General features: G+C 42.8%; 1 protein-coding gene across 1 annotated transcript in view; it reads right to left on the bottom strand.

The window, feature by feature from the left end:
• NEK6 (NIMA related kinase 6) overlaps positions 1-18,574 on the bottom strand; it is a 194,516-nt gene that overhangs the window by 1,522 nt on the left and 174,420 nt on the right. The window lies entirely within an intron of this gene.

Genomic DNA, 18,574 nt, shown 5'->3' on the forward strand with positions numbered 1-18,574 from the left:
CCAGAACATGTTTACGTGCCTGCGCTGTCTCCTTCTATTCAGCTCTGATCCTGCTGGCTCTGACATGAGAGCCGGAGCACAGATCACTCTGTCGCTTACTGGTGCAGATCCCACCTGAGACCCAGCAAATACCAGATACCCTGCAGAGCTCACCTGGAACCCCACACAGCCCACCTGAGAGTGACCCTGCAGAGCCCACCCGAGACCCAGCACATACCAGAGACATTGCAGAGCCGACCTGAGACCAAGCACATACCAGGGACCCTGCAGAGCCCACCTGAGAGTGAACCTACACAGCCCACCATCGGCTCTCCATGGTGGGCTCTGCAGGGTCTCAGGTGGGCTGGTCGGGGTTCCTTTCCCTGCACACTGCGCTCCTCTTACCTGTCAGCCCTGAGCCAAGCGCTGGTGAGCCCCGGCCTCCTCCACCTTGTGTGGGTCGATATTGCGGTAGTTACGCCACTGCTCCTCATCATTCTGACCATCCTCACTTCCTCATCATTCCTATCATCTTCACTATTCTGACCATCCTCATCTCACCATCCTGACCATCATCTCCATCCTTAGCTTCCTGACCATTCTCAAAAAAAGGATAAAGCGCACTCCTGTGGGCAAACTCCAATTGGAAGGCTGTTGTTTGTAGGTGTGCGAAGCTCCTCGCTACAGGGAGAGGACCCTGTCTATTCACAACTGCAGATCAAAACAAAAAGGACAGGAGCGCAACTACCAAAAGTGACGTGAATACATTCGATATTGCCTGATGGATCTATGTGATGAGAAATGTTGGTGGATCTTGGTGTGTGGAATCTGGGTGTATGCAGCAATGTTATGGCAAACAGACTTACGGTTAGAGACTCCCCCGTGGTCCGTGTGGCGCCCTCCTTTGACGGGTCCTAGGTCGAGGAGCCCCGGTGGTGTGAGAGGCTGATCTGTTGGGGGTCCGTGTGGCCGCCCGCGTTCTCGGCAGGCCGAGCCGCATCGATCAGGAACGGAGAAAAAAAGGGGGAGGAGCTGTATCCGGCTACTAAATGCCGTGCGTCAATGTTGGTCTCAGAGTCTATGACTGTCGGGTATCTCCAGTGGCTATGCGTTTCGAGGGTTAACCTCTTTTTCAAGCCTCACAATACTTGAAAAACTGCGTTTTTCACAAGCCTCTCACACGGCGCACGGCATTCCCTAGCCGGATACAGCTCCTCCCCCTTTTTTCTCCGTTCCTGACTGACCATTCTCACCATCTCCACCATCATCCTGATCATCATCTCCATCCTCACTATCATCCCTGCCAAGCAGCTGACGGATCCTGATGGCTCGAAAAACACAAATGTAGCGGGCACAGAGAGGAGAACAGCCGGGAATGGCAATGAGGGGTCTTCTCTCTGCATGTTCTCTGCCTCACCTGCCGGCTGTGGCCCCTCCTGGCTGTGCGGGGACACAAAAACTGAATATTTTATGAATGCCGGAGCCTTTCAGATGAAAGAAGATCATTGGCATAAAACCGCATTCATTAGATTAAAAAAACAGCAAAGCTGTATGGATGTCGCTGTAAAGTTCCTACCTGTCAGCCCTGGCCTCCTCCACCTCCGCTGCCACACCGGACCGTTGCTGCTGAGTCCTGACCGGGCCCCATAGTGACTGCGTGGGTCGCTATGGTGGTCGGTACACCAATGCTAGCTCTTATCTTACTAGTGCCACTATATGCATAGAATTTGAAGGTACTCCCTGTGTTTTTGTGGCTTTCCCCAGCTTCTTTCTACACCTTGGCACATACTTGTAGGTTCATCAGCAGCCTGCCAAACTGGCCAAACAGTGTGTATGAGTATCAAAATACAAGCAAAATACAAGTAAACATATCATACTTGAACAAACTTTTCATTTGTCTTTACGGCTGTTATTTAGTATTATGTCATCCTTTCTGTCAGCCTAAGAAAATGTGAACTGTAAACTTGTATTCATTACATTTATCTGGTCTACTAAGGCTGTGCTGTTTTTATTGTGTTTATTCCTAAAGACAGCCAATGTCTACTGGACTGTTCCCTTTGTTTCTGTTCTAATTTAGCCCTCTTCGAATACAAGTGTGTAGAACCAGTTCTACGTGCCAGTCAGGTCTTAAGGCACAGCCTCAAGCTAGTGATCATTCCTCATTATCTAAAGACAACTACACAGCCAATTATTTCAAAGGTAATGGGCAGTGTCCTAACTGACTAAAAAGGTTATTCTTCTTGATAGGTGGTGCTGTTCCAGAAAATTGTATTACTACAATAATGGGTATGGTTTCTGAAGAAAATACATAATAAGGGTATATAAAGCAAGTTTTTATTTATGGTTTGTCTGGTATGTGTTGCTATGGAACCATCCGCAGTGGTTGGCTATCACCAGGAAATCTACGCCGCTACTGAAATCATACTATTTAGTAGGGATGCACCGATACATTTTTTCCGGTATTGAGTATGAGTACCGATATTTTTTTTTGGTACTCGGCGATACCGGAAGTCCCATTAACCTCTTGCCGTCCGCCCGTAGTAAAAAAACGGACGGACGGCACTGCTGCATTTGCGGGTTGCCGTCTCCAGACGGCAGTTATTTTCTGCAGGCACGCACGGGCAGAAAAGACCCGACCATTAAACACACCCGTTACCGGGTGTTTGACATATAGGACGTGTAATGTCTTGCCACCTGGTTTCCTGATTAGCCGGAAGCTGGGCAGCATGTAAAGACTCACCACCTGGCTTCCCAAATAGCAGGGTAGCCATCACAATGCTCAGTACTAGTATCGGTATCGGTTCATCCCTACTATTTAGTCAATTTGATTATCCGATGTGTTACTTGTGTTGTTAGGAATATGCAGCATTTAAAATGTTTTGTGAAGTTATGCAGGAATTAAGGTCACCCAAAACAACCATGTATCATATTGCAATTACAAATCATTATATGTGGTGGCTACATTAGTTTTCTTCTTTAAACTGACATTAAAAATGCATTCAAGTACCTTAACTATTAACAAACATGTAGATTATTGTGTATCACTCGGCTGTAGATCCTCAAATCATCTCTGAAGTCATGCTGACAATGTCCTTCCTCGCTCCAAGCTTGCTCCCGTGATGGACTTCAATCTCAATACAAATTAGTAAACTAAACATGCTTGTAAGCAGTAGATATAGGCAAAAAAACGGAGGGTTTACAAACCCTTTAACTTCCTGTAGACTAAACTGAAATCACAAACACTCTTATTTGCTTTCTTGGCTATCTTCTGTGGCCTACAAAGCAATACTCCTCTATGTAATGGAGCAGGGGAAGTGTTTGAAATTCAAACTGGGGAGCATAAACAATACAGCAAATGAGCATTGCCATCCTAGGAAACAAAGTGTTACTGGCAGGATCGCCAGGTGCACACAAAGGTAATCAGCATGGACGAAAACCTATTCAGCCACCAACGTATTACATCGTATACATCGATGTATTTGTAACTGCAATATATTAAGTTTTTGGGTTTAGGAACACGTTAACCACTGGAAGACCAGGTGTTTACACCCTCTACCTGGCCAGGGCATTTTTCAGTATTCAGCGCGGCAGCACTGTGACTGCCATTTATCAGCCATGCAACGCTGTACTGAAATTAATTTTTTATCATTTTTTGGGGACAGATAGAGCTTTGTTTTGGTGGTATATAATCACCACTGGGGGGTTTTATTTTTTACTATATAAAGAAAAAAATACAGAAAATTTTGAAACAACCCCCCTGTTTTCATTATATTATGTTAATGAAACATTGTCAATAAATTATATCTTTCTTCATATATTCAGGCCAAAATGTATTCTGTTACATTTCTTTGATTAAAAAAATCCAAATAAGTGTAAATTAATTAGAATGTGTTCATTATACAGTCTACAAAACTATGGTCTATGTGTATATACACTATATTGCCAAAAGTATTGAGACGCCCCTCCAAATCATTGGATTCAGGTGTTCCGTGAAATTTCCTTGCTACTAAATATTCCACGGTCCACTGTTAGTGGTATTATCACAAAGTGGAAGCAACTGGGAACAACATCAAGGAAGTGGTAGGCCACATAAAATGACAGAGTGGGGTCAGCGCATGCTGAAGCGCACAGTGCTCAGAAGTCGCCAACTGTCTGCAGAGTCAATAGCTACAGACCTCCAAACTTCGTGTGGTCTTCAGATTGGCACAATGACAGTGCGTAGAGAGCTTCATGGAATGGGTTCAAGGCCGAGCAGCTGCATTGAAGCCCTTACATCACCAAGTGCAATGCAAAGCATCGGATGCAGTGGTGTAAAGCACGCCGCCACTGGACCCTAGAGAATTGGAGACGTGTTCTCTGGAGTGACGAATCCCGCTTCTCTGTCTGGTAATCCGATGGACATATCTGGGTTTGGCGGTGTCCAGGAGAACGCCACTTGCCTGACTTCATTGTGCTAAGTGTAAAGTTTAGTGGAGGGGGGATTATGGTGAGGGGTTGGGCTTGGCCCCTTAGTTCCACTGAAGGGAACTCCTAAGGCATCAGCATACCAAGACATTTCGTACAATTTCATGCTCCCAACTTTGTGGGAACAGTTTGGGGATGAACATGACTGCGCACCAGTGCACAAAGCAAGGTCCATAAAGACATGGATGAGCGAGATTGGGGTGCAGGAACTTGACTGGCATGCACAGAGTCCTGACCTGAACTCGATAGAACACCTTTGGGATGAATTAGAGCAGAGACTGCAAGCCAGGCCTTCTCATCCAACATCAGTACCTGACCTCGCAAATGCGCTTCTGGAAGAATGGTCAAACATTCCCATAGACACACTCCTAACCTTGTGCACTGCCTTCCCTGAAGAGTTGAAGCTATTTATAGCGGCAAGGGGTAGGCCAACTCAATATTGAAACCTACGGACTAAGACTGGGATGCCGTTAAAGTTCATGTGCGTGTAAAGGCAATTGGCAATATAGTGTGTGTGTGTGTGTGTAATTATATACACTGAGTGGCCAGATTATTATGACCACCTGACGTTTGTAAGCAAATTAGCTATAATTTCGCAGTGAAGTTGCAAGAGGGCCAGACCATTATATATAGGGAAGCAGGTTGTTTACCACGACAGTAGAAGTGATTTTTTTTCTGAAGATATGGGTAAACAACGCCATTTAACAGTCTTTGAACGTGGGATGATTGTTGGCGCTCGGAGCCATCAGAGCGAGTATCAGCAAAATAGCAGAATTCCTTAAATGTTCAAGAGCAGCTGTTGTTAAAGTGTTTAAAGACTGGACTGTCAGCCGAAAATCTGGGTCTAAACGTGCGAATTGTGGCCGTCAGCGACTAGTCAATGTTAGGGCAGAACGGAGAGTGGCAAGACTGGTACAAGACAGGAGAAGGGCAACAGTGCATCAAATTACTACAGATCTTAATCAGGGATCCTCTCAAATTATCTCTGAACACACTGTTCGCCGTACACTGCATCGTATGATATATGGAAGCCAAAGGCCTGTTTGAACACCTTTGCTGTCTGCAGTTAACAAGATAAAACGTCTCCAATTCGCACAGGAACACAAGGATTGGACAGTCGAGCATTGGAAAAAAGTCATGTGTTCCGATAATATATATAATTTCAATTGTATCAACCCTGGTGCCCTGACTGCCTATCACATTTCTTGAAGCCCTAAAATACCAGGACAGTAGAAACGGTCACAAAATGACCCCATTTTGGAAAGCAGACACCCCAAGGTATTTAGTAAGTGGCATAGTGAGTGTTTTGAAGATTACATTTTTTTGCCACATGTTGAAAAATGAAGAATGAAAATGGAACAGTATTTTTTGTACAGATCAGTTAATAAGATATTTCTTATACACAGTATGGTCATACTCAGAATTACACTCCAAAACACATTCTGCTACTCCTTATGCGAATGGGGATACCACATATGTGAAACTTTTTACAGCCTAGCTGCATAGAAGGGCCAAACATCCCAGGAGTACCGTAAGGCTTTCAATGGGCATAAATTAGTCATCTGATTCCCTGACTACCTGTTACATTTTTGTAGGCCCTGGGGTGCCAGGACAATAGAAACACCCACAAAATGTAAATAGACACTAAACATGTCAACCTTTAAAATTGTGCGCGAAATAAGCTATTACTAACAAATAGTATGGGCATACAAAGAATTGCACCCCAAAACACATTCTGCTACTCCTCCCGAGTATGGGGATATCACACCTGTGAGGCTGTTTCACAGCCTAGCCACAGAGAGAGGAGTGTAAATACCATGGAGCACCATGATATTTAGTATGGAGCACTTTGGGGGAATGGTATGACCCCATTCCCCCAAGCCAAGCAGGCCTTCTGGTTATTGGCTAACCCCAGGCATTATACACAATGCTATGTTCAGTGGCCAGGAAGTAAAGGAAGGTAAAGGTAAACAAAACAATACCTGTGGTTCCAGAAGTGCAGCTGTCTTCAGAGGATGACTGGGACTGGTGTTTTGGATGAAACATTGTCAGTTGGACATGCAGATGGCTCACTACAGGCAGCAGGAAGAAATGTGGTCGACAAACAGCCCTAGGTCAGTTCAGCCAGCAGGCAGAGATATGGTCAGTTCAGGCGGCAGGCAAAGACGTCATCAGTAAGCAGGCTGAGGTGTTGTGAGTATGCAGGCAAAGGATCAATCCAGCTGGCAGGCAGAGATGTGGTTGACAAACATGTAGGGATCAGTTTAGGAGACATCCAGATGTGGTCGGTATGCATAGCAAAGCATGTCAGGGCAGTAGGAGGCAGAAATGTGGACGTCAGTACACAGGAGATCGGGCACAAGCAAATAGCAACTGGTCAAGCACATAAACATCTTCACCATTACTACACTAAAATTGCAGTGAGGTATGGTAGAGGCGGAAAAAGTCTTTGATGCAGAGGCCGGGTTTTGAGGGACAGTTGGGACAATGGTAACATGTGTCCCACCTTATTCCTTTTTTTGCTACACACGCTGCATTTTTTTGGGGTGGTGTCCAGTCTTCTTGGGTGGAAGGAATCTTATCGAGGAAGTGTCCATCGTGCAGCCCGCTGACTGCATCAGACTAAAGACTTTCAGCAGCAGGGCCTTCCTGGTAAATCAGGGATGTAAATCAGCTCTTTCTGCAGACTTGTAAATCACATAAGAATTGTACATCGCCAATATAAATGGGAAATGTACCAGTGAATGAATCTTCTGGTTGCCAAGTAGGGCTGCATCATCTGGTCACTGAGATCTACACCACCCATATACAGATTGTATTTGTGGACACTCAGAGGTTTTTGGGACAGGCCAGATCTTCCTTGGATTTTCACTGATGTGGCAGGGTGGATGGATGAAAGCATATAAACATCCCGTTTGTCCTTCCATTTGAGGGCCAAAAGTTTGTCATTCCTCAAACTTGCCCTTCCCCCCTTTTCAGGATTGGCTTTTGGGGAAAGCAATCCGATTTAATCACACTGTACCACAGGCTGGGGTGTTTTGGAGGAACAGGTGTTTGAACAGGGGTAGGCTGCTGTAAAAATTGTCCACATTAATGTGGTATCCCTGGTGCAATAAGAGTGACAGTAGGTCCCACATAATTTTTCCACTGCTTCCCATGTACAATGGGCATCCAGGGGGCTCCAAATGGCTATCCTTCCCTTCATACACATGGAAGTATCCTGTGTCTCTTTCACAAAGCTTACACAGTTTCACCCCATACCTGGCACGTTTGCTGGGGATATACTGTTTTATAATAAGCTGGCCTGTTGAATGAATGAGGGATTCATCAATGCAAATATTTTGCACGGGAGTATAAATTTTAGAAAATTTGACGGAAAAAAAAAATCATGAGTGGTCTAATTTTTTGGAGTCTATCATATGTGGGGCCACATCTGGGAGGGCAAGTTAAATTGTCGCTGACATGAAGAAACCTCATGATCAATTTTTATCTTGTCCTGGACATGGTAGCAGAATATAGGGGCATGTTGTGGATTGGGTGTAGACCTGTACTTGTTAAGCTCATTGTTTTTGGTGAGTCCCATGTTGAGTGTTCGGCTGAGAAAGGTTTTAAATTCAGAAACACTCAGAGCTTTCCACTGAAATGGTCTGGAATAAGAGGAACTAGGATTTCTTACAATGAACTGTTGGTTTGGTCGACCATTGAATTAAAGCGTTTGTCAGTAAAAAAAAACAAATGAAAAAAATTGGATTTATGTACAATTCTCTGTTAACACTTCGACTCCTGGATTGGCAGTAAATGAGGGGATGAATGGTGTTGCTGAATTAGAGGGTAACCACAAGGGATTTGAAAGTGCGTCTGGTAGTACACTAGTATGAGCTCTTTAGGGCCTAATTCTTCGTGGCTGATCTTGGATCACCCCACTACTGGCTATTGCCTCTGCTTGGGGAAGAGCAGCGCTACTGGTGCTTGGCTGCTGCATGTCAGCTGGATGTTGGACAGCACACCTGGATATTTTAGCTGGAACAACTTGTTCTGAATCAAGGGTGGACATTGAACCGCTGCTTTCAACAGGTTCATACTCTGATCCAGAATCTGACAGGGAGGTCTCTTTGTCACTCTCCCCAGACATACTGAGAATTTGAAACACCTCCTCACTGGTGTAGGTTTTTTGGACATTTGTAGTAGTGGGTATACTTGGGGGCACTGGATTACACTGGTACTTGGATGTACTGTACTGGTTATGTAAGCATCACATGCTGATTGGTGCTAGTAGGCTGACACTGTGGTAGATACTGGCATGTACTGCTAGCACTGAGTGCTGATATGTGCTGCAAATGTGGCAATGATGACACAGAATTGCACCGACACTGTGAATCGTGCTGATGGCACTGTGACTGGCACTGACGATACTGTGAATCGCACTGACACTGATCTGCACTGATGACAACGTGATCTGCACTGAGACACTGATCTGTAGCAGAGTATAATATGTAGCAAACTATATTACTTTAAGGTCTCGTTCACACCTAGGCGTATTGCATATGCGTGTCTGTCGCACGTTTTTTTTTACCGCGAAACGCGGTAAAAAAGTTGCGCGACCGTCGCGCGTTTCCGAAGGCTACTTGGCTGTATCCCAATGGAAACGCGCAACAAAACGGCCCAAAGTAGTACATGTACCTTTTCAGGCGTGGGCCGTTTTGTAGCTCGTTAGGGACGGGCGGAAATACGCCAAGGTGGGAACGAGACCATTGAATACAATGGGATTTATATTTTTGAGCGTTTTGTAGAGCGTTCGTCGAGCGTAGAACGCGCTACAAAACGTTCAGGTGTGAACGAGGGCTTAATCTTACTGTGAAACGCCCTGAAGCTCTCCATCTCCTCTCTCATATCCAAACGGTGTGTGAGAGAAGAGATAGAGACAAGGCTGCAAACTGCCTTTGTTAACTTTTTTGAGAGCTGTGATTTGTCACAGCTGGATTGCAACGTATAGAGACAAGTTTACTGGCACTATACCTTGCTTTGGTAACCGGACTGTCCAATGGACAGTGCGGGCACAGTTGCCGGCTCGTGCGGGGGGATCCAAGAAGCCCCCGGCCATTTAATTACAACGGCCATCTGGGAAACGGTTAAGGGGATGATTTATAAATCATCCACTCAGCCATACTTTGGGTGAATGTTGTTCGCGCAGCATCCTTGCCACTAGATGGAGCTGAGAAAAAATAAGAATTCCCTATTCCCTCCGCACCATCTAGTGGCAGCAATGCTGTGTGAATGGCATAAGCCCAACGCATGACAGGGCGGATGATTTATAAATCACCCCCAAGGTATTTGTTTTAAAAACATCCTCTTAGCATCTGTTACCTGCCGTTTTGAAGAGTTATACATTCTGAGCTGAAACATTAGGCTAGAGATAGCTAGCCTGCATTAAGATGAATATAGTTAAAATGGTTATGGGACTACAGGGTTAATGAGTTTCTCAATTATATGGCTTTCATCTAAAATATATCAATAAAATGCCCAGGAAAACATAATGGCACTCTACAATCTATTAGTACCTGTATGTTCACTACATCTTTTCCTTGCTGTGTGCAACTCACAGATGAAACTGGAGCTGCAATGGAAGTGGCTGCTCTATAAGATGATAAAAGATACTTAAATACATTTATGAGAAGGGGAGATTTTAAGACTGGGTAGAGCAGAGTGGTGATTAATAATACAGGTGAAACTCGAATAATTAGAATATTGTGCAAAGTTCATTTATTTCACTAATGCAACTTAAAAGGTGAAACTACTATATGAAATAGACTCATTACATGCAAAGCAAGATAATTCAAGCCGTGATTTGTCATAATTGTGATGATGATGTAACAGCTCATGAAAACCCCAAGAACCCCAAATCCACAACCTCAAAAAATTAGAATATTACATGCAATCAATAAAACAAGGATTGTACATAGAACAATATCGGACCTCTGAAAAGTACAAGCATGCATATGTACTCAGTACTTGGTTTGGGCCCCTTTTGCAGCACTTACTGCAATTACTTTTGCACGATATTCTAATTATTCGAGTTTCACCTGTACACAAATATGATTTTCACTTTGAAGCTAATTAACTGAAATTTTCAATAACTCAACTACTAATTTTAAAAAAAACCCTCTCCTTCAGTTCTAACTATAATAATGCATAGAAAACTGTTCTAGCATTTTATAAGTAGTAAAATGAAATGTATCATAAAATTCAGAAAATTAGGTTCTGTCACTTTAAAACAATTAGAATATCACGGAAAGCAAATTGACAAAACCTTGAAGAAATATATCCAGACATGACTCCCGAAGAGAAATGCATCATGGGATTTGTAGTTTTACCACAGCTGGAGGGCCGGAGGTTTGAACGTACAAGATCCGCCCATAAAATCGTGCTTGGACTATTTTGCGGGACTCGCGATTTCATACTTGTATGGCCGAATATGAGCGAAAAAACGCTCATTAGGAACATGTAGTCACAGATCCCCCTCAGTGCAGTAAAAAGCATTTGCTCTGATGTCTTAGCAGTGTAGATGTATTGCCCTCTGACTAAAGTTAACCCTGTATGCTAAATGCAGTCACAAATCCCAGAGTTTCTCCTCTGCTTAACGTACTTGCTGCATTTGTATTGTATGCATGTTGAAAAGCACATTTTAGGCTAGACATGTGCGATTCGTTTTGTTACGAATCGAAATTCGTACGAATTTTCCTGAAATTCGTAGATTCGTAAGCATACGAAATCCGAATGGCAGTTTCCGCATTTATATCCGAAATACGAAATTCCGTTAACGAATTTCGGATCCGAATTTCTTTGAAACAGGAACTAATATTACCCCTGTAAATGAGGTTGAACAACATGACAAGATTTTTTTTTTAATCCGAAATACGGAGGCTGCTGAGGGTTGCATTACAATACACAGGCAGGAAAAACGGAAAACATTTTTTGACTGCGCACCAGTCTATTTTAGGCTCCAAGATTATGGAAAACCTCCAAAACTGTGTATATTTTATAGACCAAGTAAAATAAAATAATGGCAGTTTCAACCTATTATGTCACACAATATTTATGCCTTTTTATTTAATCAAAGCTTTTTTTTTTTAGTAAAAATACTCCTACTTTTAATGTGCATAAACATAATATTACATTTCTTGATAATGTATTGAAGATGAGGTTGTGTCAAGTAAACAGAATATGTTAAAGATAAAAATTACATAGTTACATACTTGATACGGTTGAAAAAAGACACAGGTCTATCGAGTTCAACCTTTGAGTTTTGTGTGTGCGTGTTACTAAGATTAACTGTACTCCTGTATATCTTGTGCACTGAGAAAAGTATCTAGATAGTTCTTGAATGATTCCATACTCTCAGATGATACCACTGTCTGTGGAACAGAGTTCCACAATTTTAAAGCTCTCACAATAAAGAATACCCTTTGCTGTTTAAGATCAAACCTTTTCTCTGCCAGTTTCAGGTAGTGGCCACGTGTATTCTTGACTGAACTGACAGTTTATTACTGATTATCACATCACCATTAAACAATCTGGATTTTAATATCATGTCCCCTCTCAGTCTCCTCTTTTCAAAAAATTAACAAGTTTAATGCTTGCAGTCTTTACTCATAGTTTAGGTCTTCTAACCTTTATTAGTTTTGTCCCCTTCTCTGGATTCTCTCCAGCTCAAGGACATCCTTTCTGTGGATCGGTGACCAAAACTGAACCGCATACTCAAGATGTGGCCGGACCACTGTTTTGTACAGGGGCAGAATTATGGATTTGTCTTTACAGTACATTCCCTTTTTTATACAAGATAGTACCCTGCTCGCCTTATTCTCTGCTGCCTGGCTTTGTATGCTGTTACTAAGGCGACAGTCCACTAGGACTCCCAAATCTTTTTCCACCTCTGATTCCCCCTGTGGAATGCCATTAATGAGTAGCTCGCTTTCGTATTAACTCCAAATTGCATAACCGAACAATTCTCAATATTAAACCTGATCTGCCATGTAGATGCTCACCCCCCTATTTTATCCAAATCTTCCTGTAATATTTCTGTCCTCTGTCAAGTTTACTACCCTACAAATTTTGGTATTGTCGGCAGAAATTGCTATTAATATCAGTCTCAATATTATTGATAAACAGGTTGAACAGCAATGGCCCCAAGACAGAACCCATTTATTGATACTCTCTGGACACGTTCACTATCCAAGTACACACCATTTCATCAATGCCCAATGATTGAAGCTTGTAAGTTAAAGGTTTATAAGGCACTATCAAATGCTTTTGCAAAATCAGGATACACTACATCCACTGGCTTTCCTCTGTCTACGTTGCCACTCACGTCTTCATAGAACACTAATAGGTTGGTTTAACATGAAAGTCTTTCCTGAAGCCATGTTGGTTGTCAATTATGATATCATGCCCATCAGCTTATTCATGAATATGGTCCTTTATCATACCCTCAAATAACTTGCATACTATGGATGTTAAGTCAACTGGTCTTTAATTCGCAGGTACACTTCTCAAACCTTTTTTAAATATTGGCCAATCAGCTCGTATCTCCCCGGTCAGTATGGAGTCCTTAAAGATTAAGAACAATGGCTGTGTTATTATTGTACTTAGCTCTTTAAAGGAGAACTATGGGGTCAGGGCTTTTCCCCATAGTTCTCCTTAAGGTAACGGGAGGACACAAACTAGCGTCCTCCCGTTACCCTAAGCTCAGTATACCGCGATCTACAGCTCGCGGTATACTGAGACGCCGCAGCTGGAGCGGATCCCGACATCGATGTCGAGATCCGCCCAGTTGCGTGAGTGACAGCTGGCTCTGCCTATCTAGAGGCAGAGCCAGCTGTACCGGCCCCCTTCCCCGTCCGTTCCGCCAGTCCGCGCTGGAGGATCGGAGTGGGGAGGGAGGAATCCATCCCCTCCCCTGTCACGGTTCTCTGCCGTGACAGGATCGAGAGGTGAGCGAACGCCGGTATGTGTTCGCTCACCTCCCGATCTACTGAGCCGACCTGTGACAGTCTCATTGTCACAGGTCGGCTAGAACTATGAGGTGAGTGGAAATCACTCATCTCATAGTTCTCCTTTAAGTACCTGCGGGTGCAAGTTATCTGGTCCTGGGGATTTATTCAGCATAAGATTTTGTAGTCCATGGTGAACCCTAACTTCTGTCAACCACAGTGGTATTTTCATCCCAGTGCCAGATTCTTCTTGTGTTCCTTAAGCCTGTCGCTTTCCCGAGTACATACTATGGAGAAGAAGGCATTTACACTTTGGCCATCTCTCTGTCATTTGTAACCAACCTTCCATTCTCATCTCTTATGGGACCCACCTGTTCCTTTCTTACCTTTTTATTGTTCAGGTATTGGAAGAATTGTTTTTTATTTTTCTTGCTAACTGTAGCAATAGATTTTTTGTATTCTATTTTAACTGCCCGGTTTGAACAATTACATTTTCTATCGCATTCCTTGTAGTTCTGGAAGGCCAGCGCTGTCCCTTCCATCTTATATTTTTAAAATGCCAGTTTCTTCTTATTGATTAGTGGTTTTACCTCCGGATTCAGCCCATTTTTGCCCAATGGTATACACTGGCTAATGCTATTTTTAGTATATCCTTAAAACAACCCCACTTAGCCTTAGTGTTCTTTGTTATAAATAGTTCCTCCCATTTGATATCGTGCATTATTGATTGCAGCTTGTTGAACTTAGCCTTTTGGATTTTAGTGTTCTTGTCAAACCAACCTGCCTTTCTTTTCTGTAACCTACTGTGAACGTGGTCTTTGCAAGCGCACATGATATGGCAAAAATTGTGATAACCAAAATTGTCCATAGGCGATACTTTAAAAAAACTTTACAGGTTATTCATTAGGACCTGTGAATGTTTGCCATAGAATGATTGGCACAAGTGAGTGTATAGAAGTGATGGAGTGGCTTTATAGTCTCCTGAATTACTTCTACACTATGTGAAAGCCAGGAGTAAAAATGTAAACAAGCACACAGCTGCTATAGTTGTTGGGAATATGTTTACATGCCAGTGCTGACAGAACCCTTACATTGATGGCAGCAAAAGGGTTAAAGGACCAGTTAACGGGAGCAAGCTTGGCGCGGTGGAAGTAAAAAAAAGTGTGGTGTGCAATATAGTACATTATACAGTGGCGCAATGCAGAAATGGGCCGCCGCGCCATGTGCGTTCGGGGGCGTGGCGTGCGCTGCGTGCGGGGCTTGAGTGTGGAGCCGCGAACAGGCAAGGTAATAGATAGCCGAATAATTGACGATCGAAAACGTTGGTAACGTTTTTCGATCGTCGATTTTAATCGACTAAATCGAATCGTTGTTGCAGCTCTAAATTGCTTATAACACTTATAATTAAAGACAAGATGCTTTAAGTTATTTGACATGCTGATTAAATCCCTTACAATGGATGCTGCTTCTTGATGTTTAAAAGTTTTAGCTTCCTGCAGAATCAGCTGGTCTCCTGAGCACTGGCCCTGATACCCTGTTTTAGGGTGGCTATGGAGCCACCCTTGTGTGTGCTAGTAAGCTGTGTGTCCAGAAACACACAGGCACTTCAAAGCAAATCACTCTTCTGCTCCTCCCTTTTCCAAGTTAATAGATGGACAGCTGCTGGAGATGGTGCTGTGCCTTGTGATCTTGGGCAGGAAGTTCAGGGAAGCTGAGCTAAGCAAGTTTGAGCCAGCTGTTCAGAAACATGATTACTGTAATGATGAGAGTTTGGGCAAAAAATGGAAAGCAATACTGTGCTGGACAATGTATATTTGTTTGATCTGGATTCATTATTGAGAAAAATGCTTAACACTACTTTTATTGATCATTGAAACATTCATCAGAAGGCAGTTTGGGATGCAGCAATAGTAGAAAGCTCAGCAGTTCCTGGCCAGTAGTGGGGATGGAGGGATGGATTGAACTGTCAACTTGCAAAAACATCCACAGCATGGTGGCATCACTGATTACTCTATTGTAAGTGTTATTATGCAATTCACTAATAAAGTCTACTTTTATTGCATGAGGCTTGCACCCTTCTCTTTCTGTGAAACAGTGAAAGGACAGCTGAATTTGTAATTGTATGTAACAGCAATAATAATTGTAACTTATAATATATTCTTATAGTTATTCTTATTATAACTATTGTCCAAAGCACTGTTCCCTACTCCTAGAAGTCGGACTATACTGACAGCTCTTTTGCCATGCCTTGATTCATCGGTTTGTTTTCCTGCTTCCCAAAGACACCCGAGATGCCGGTGCGCCTGCCAGCGACATATGAGATACGTCGGTGGCAGTGAAAGGGTTCAATTGTATCTCCTTACTAATGTTTTTATTTCCTATGATTCTCAGCTCAATTTAGTGGCTATAATGAGGTACAGAAAAAAATTACATGCAGTTAAGTTAGACAAACAGCTATGTAAATGTCTACCTGAACATTTAACAGCTCTAATGAAATTAGGTTCAAACTTTGAACTGTTTGCTAAAAAAATATATACAACATTTTATTGAAAGGAATTTACAGTATACTAACAAAAAAAACCTTTATGATAAATGTTAAGTGTGGTGGAGGTAGTATAATGGTGTGGGACTCCTTTGTTGCTGGAATGACTTGCATTTCATGAAGACCCACAACATTACGGACTGTATCTGGAAATTACACAGTAGACAGTGAGGTGTCTGTACTATGAAGTACCAAACAAGTAGGATCATGCAACATGACGTTGGTTTAAAACATAAGTTAATCCATTGTGACACAGAAGAACTTTTGTATTTTAAAATGGCCAAGTCAAAGTGCTGACCACAATCATAAGCTAAAGACAGCTATTTAAGGAGGGCATTCCAAAAATGTATATCAACGGAAAACATTTTGTTTTGTATACAGGAATTGGCTTACATGCCTTTGCACTTCCTTGCCAGCCTGATCAGCTACTGCAAATCAATATGGCTGAGATCACTGCTAATTGCAGAGAATGCATTGTACGTACAATTTTTTTGCCAATTACCTTGATTGTTTAAATTCTTTGTTCAGTAAAGATAAAGCAAAATATTGCTTTTGTTATTTGCTAAACTTCACCTGTACTAAGGGCAGTGGTGTATCCAGGGTATGGCATATATGGCACACTTAAAAAAGTTCACCGACCATGGAGACAGCTGACTTTTTGCCTCTTCCCCACCCCTCTCTCATACACATCTCCCCACCCAGATATCACTGGCTGCCAGGAGCTGGGTGGGACGCCGGCCAGAGTGTCCCAGGTTGCTAAGAGCCGGGGGCAGATGTGTAAGGGCCATAGACATCTCCCTGCTCGGGTCTTAGCAACCAGAGCGGGTGGGGAGATGTGTATGCAGGCGGGACGCTAGCCAGAACGTCCCAGGTTGCTAAAAGCAGGGTGGGGAGATGTGTATGGACCTTACACATGTGCCCCCCCCCAGCTCTTAGCAACCTGGGATGATCTGGCCAGCATCCCGTCCATCTCCTGTCAACCAGTGACGTCACTGGTTGCCAGGAGCTGCGCAGGGTGCCAGGGGCACACTTTGTTAGATACACCTCTGAGTGAGGGAAATATTTTGGCTGCCATTGAGTAACTCCTGGAAATGTTGATTTAGATACTTTAAGCAGCGTATTTATTAAAGATATTCACCCAAATGATTCATCCAAAGATTGAACGGGATTTGCCCATAGGTTTTTGCCACATTTTTATGTAGCCAGTCAATGGGCAAATCTTTCATAACACAATGCCATTTAAATGTTTAAGGTACAATAGAGGTTATTTTCTCATTTCTGGTTGAAACATATGTGATAATTGTATTGTATCTGTCAACAGTTCCCCTAATGTATCGGAATGGATGTGACTTTTGTGACATCTGTGTCCATTCTTTTTTCCCTCCATCTTGTAATGCAGGTTTGGAGAGAGATGTGGAGGTGATGGGATGTAAATGAACACACGCTACATATGGGCAGGCATCTGCCTGCCCATAGACTAACACTAAGCTTTCAATCAGATCTGCCTGAAAAACTGACAGGCAGATCTGATTGGAAAGGCCGTGTGAAACCCCTTTACTGAGCAAGGTAATGTTGTTTTCTGTATTTCATGCATTTTTTTTAAATAGGAAAAACATTTTTATATATACTTTATTAAAATAACTCTTTATAAAAGTCAATGGGGGAGGGGGAACTGTCACTATTAGATTTTTACTCCCTCAAGATCACTGCCGTTTCATTTTTTTAATTGGCTAGCTCAGGATAGTGGCCCAATAATAGCAAATCAATGCCTGTACAGCTAAAGGAGCAATTTTCTTGGTTCTAACCTGGTTTGTAACACTGGAAGCATTTAATATTTTATCACATATAATGAACACAAACAGTGTGCATGAGAACAAAATTGCTGCTGGAGTGAGCCAAGACTACAGAAGCTGCTTTAGTCAGGATCTTTATGAGGTTGCACAGGATCAGGGCCCAGGGGAATGACTGAGCTGATCAGTAACACACCGTGCTCTGCTTTATGCTCTCAAGGGGATGTAGGGGGATGAGGGAGAAAAAAAAACAACATCCAAACATGATCAATTGGAAGTATTTGTGGTGAGCTAGAAAAAAAAAAGCTCAGAAACAATATTTCCTTGGGTCGTTGATGTGTGTTACAGGACAAACATTGTTGAGTGAGCTGCATGATAGTTGTAGTTTTAAAATTGATTAAGATATTGATTCACAGCTCGTTCACGGCACAAGGAAACCAAGAGATGAATAGTAAGCTGCAGTTTAAGTGGACAGGTTTTGCTGACATTCAATAACCCTGTCAATTACTGCAGAATGATTTTCTGGCTTATAAAACACAACCAAAGCTGCCTGATGTTGAACGGAGACATTTAAGGCCCCTCTACGCTATATCGTTAATGCACACCACAATGTGCTGGGTATCCACCATGGGGTGCTCTGCTATTCATTTTCTGTGGCACCCCAACATGCATATAAAGAGTAAACAAATGAACCCGTATCAAGGACACATTGAAAACAAATTGGCAAAGCAGCTCATGTTGATGCACCAAATAAAACACACAAGTGTGAAAGGGCTGCAAAGGCCAGATAATTCACTCTCCAGCCAATGATC

The sequence above is a fragment of the Nanorana parkeri genome, unplaced genomic scaffold, assembly GCF_000935625.1.
Source record: "Nanorana parkeri isolate BGI_ZX_2015 unplaced genomic scaffold, ASM93562v1 scaffold1151, whole genome shotgun sequence".
Classification (NCBI taxonomy): Eukaryota; Metazoa; Chordata; class Amphibia; order Anura; family Dicroglossidae; genus Nanorana; species Nanorana parkeri.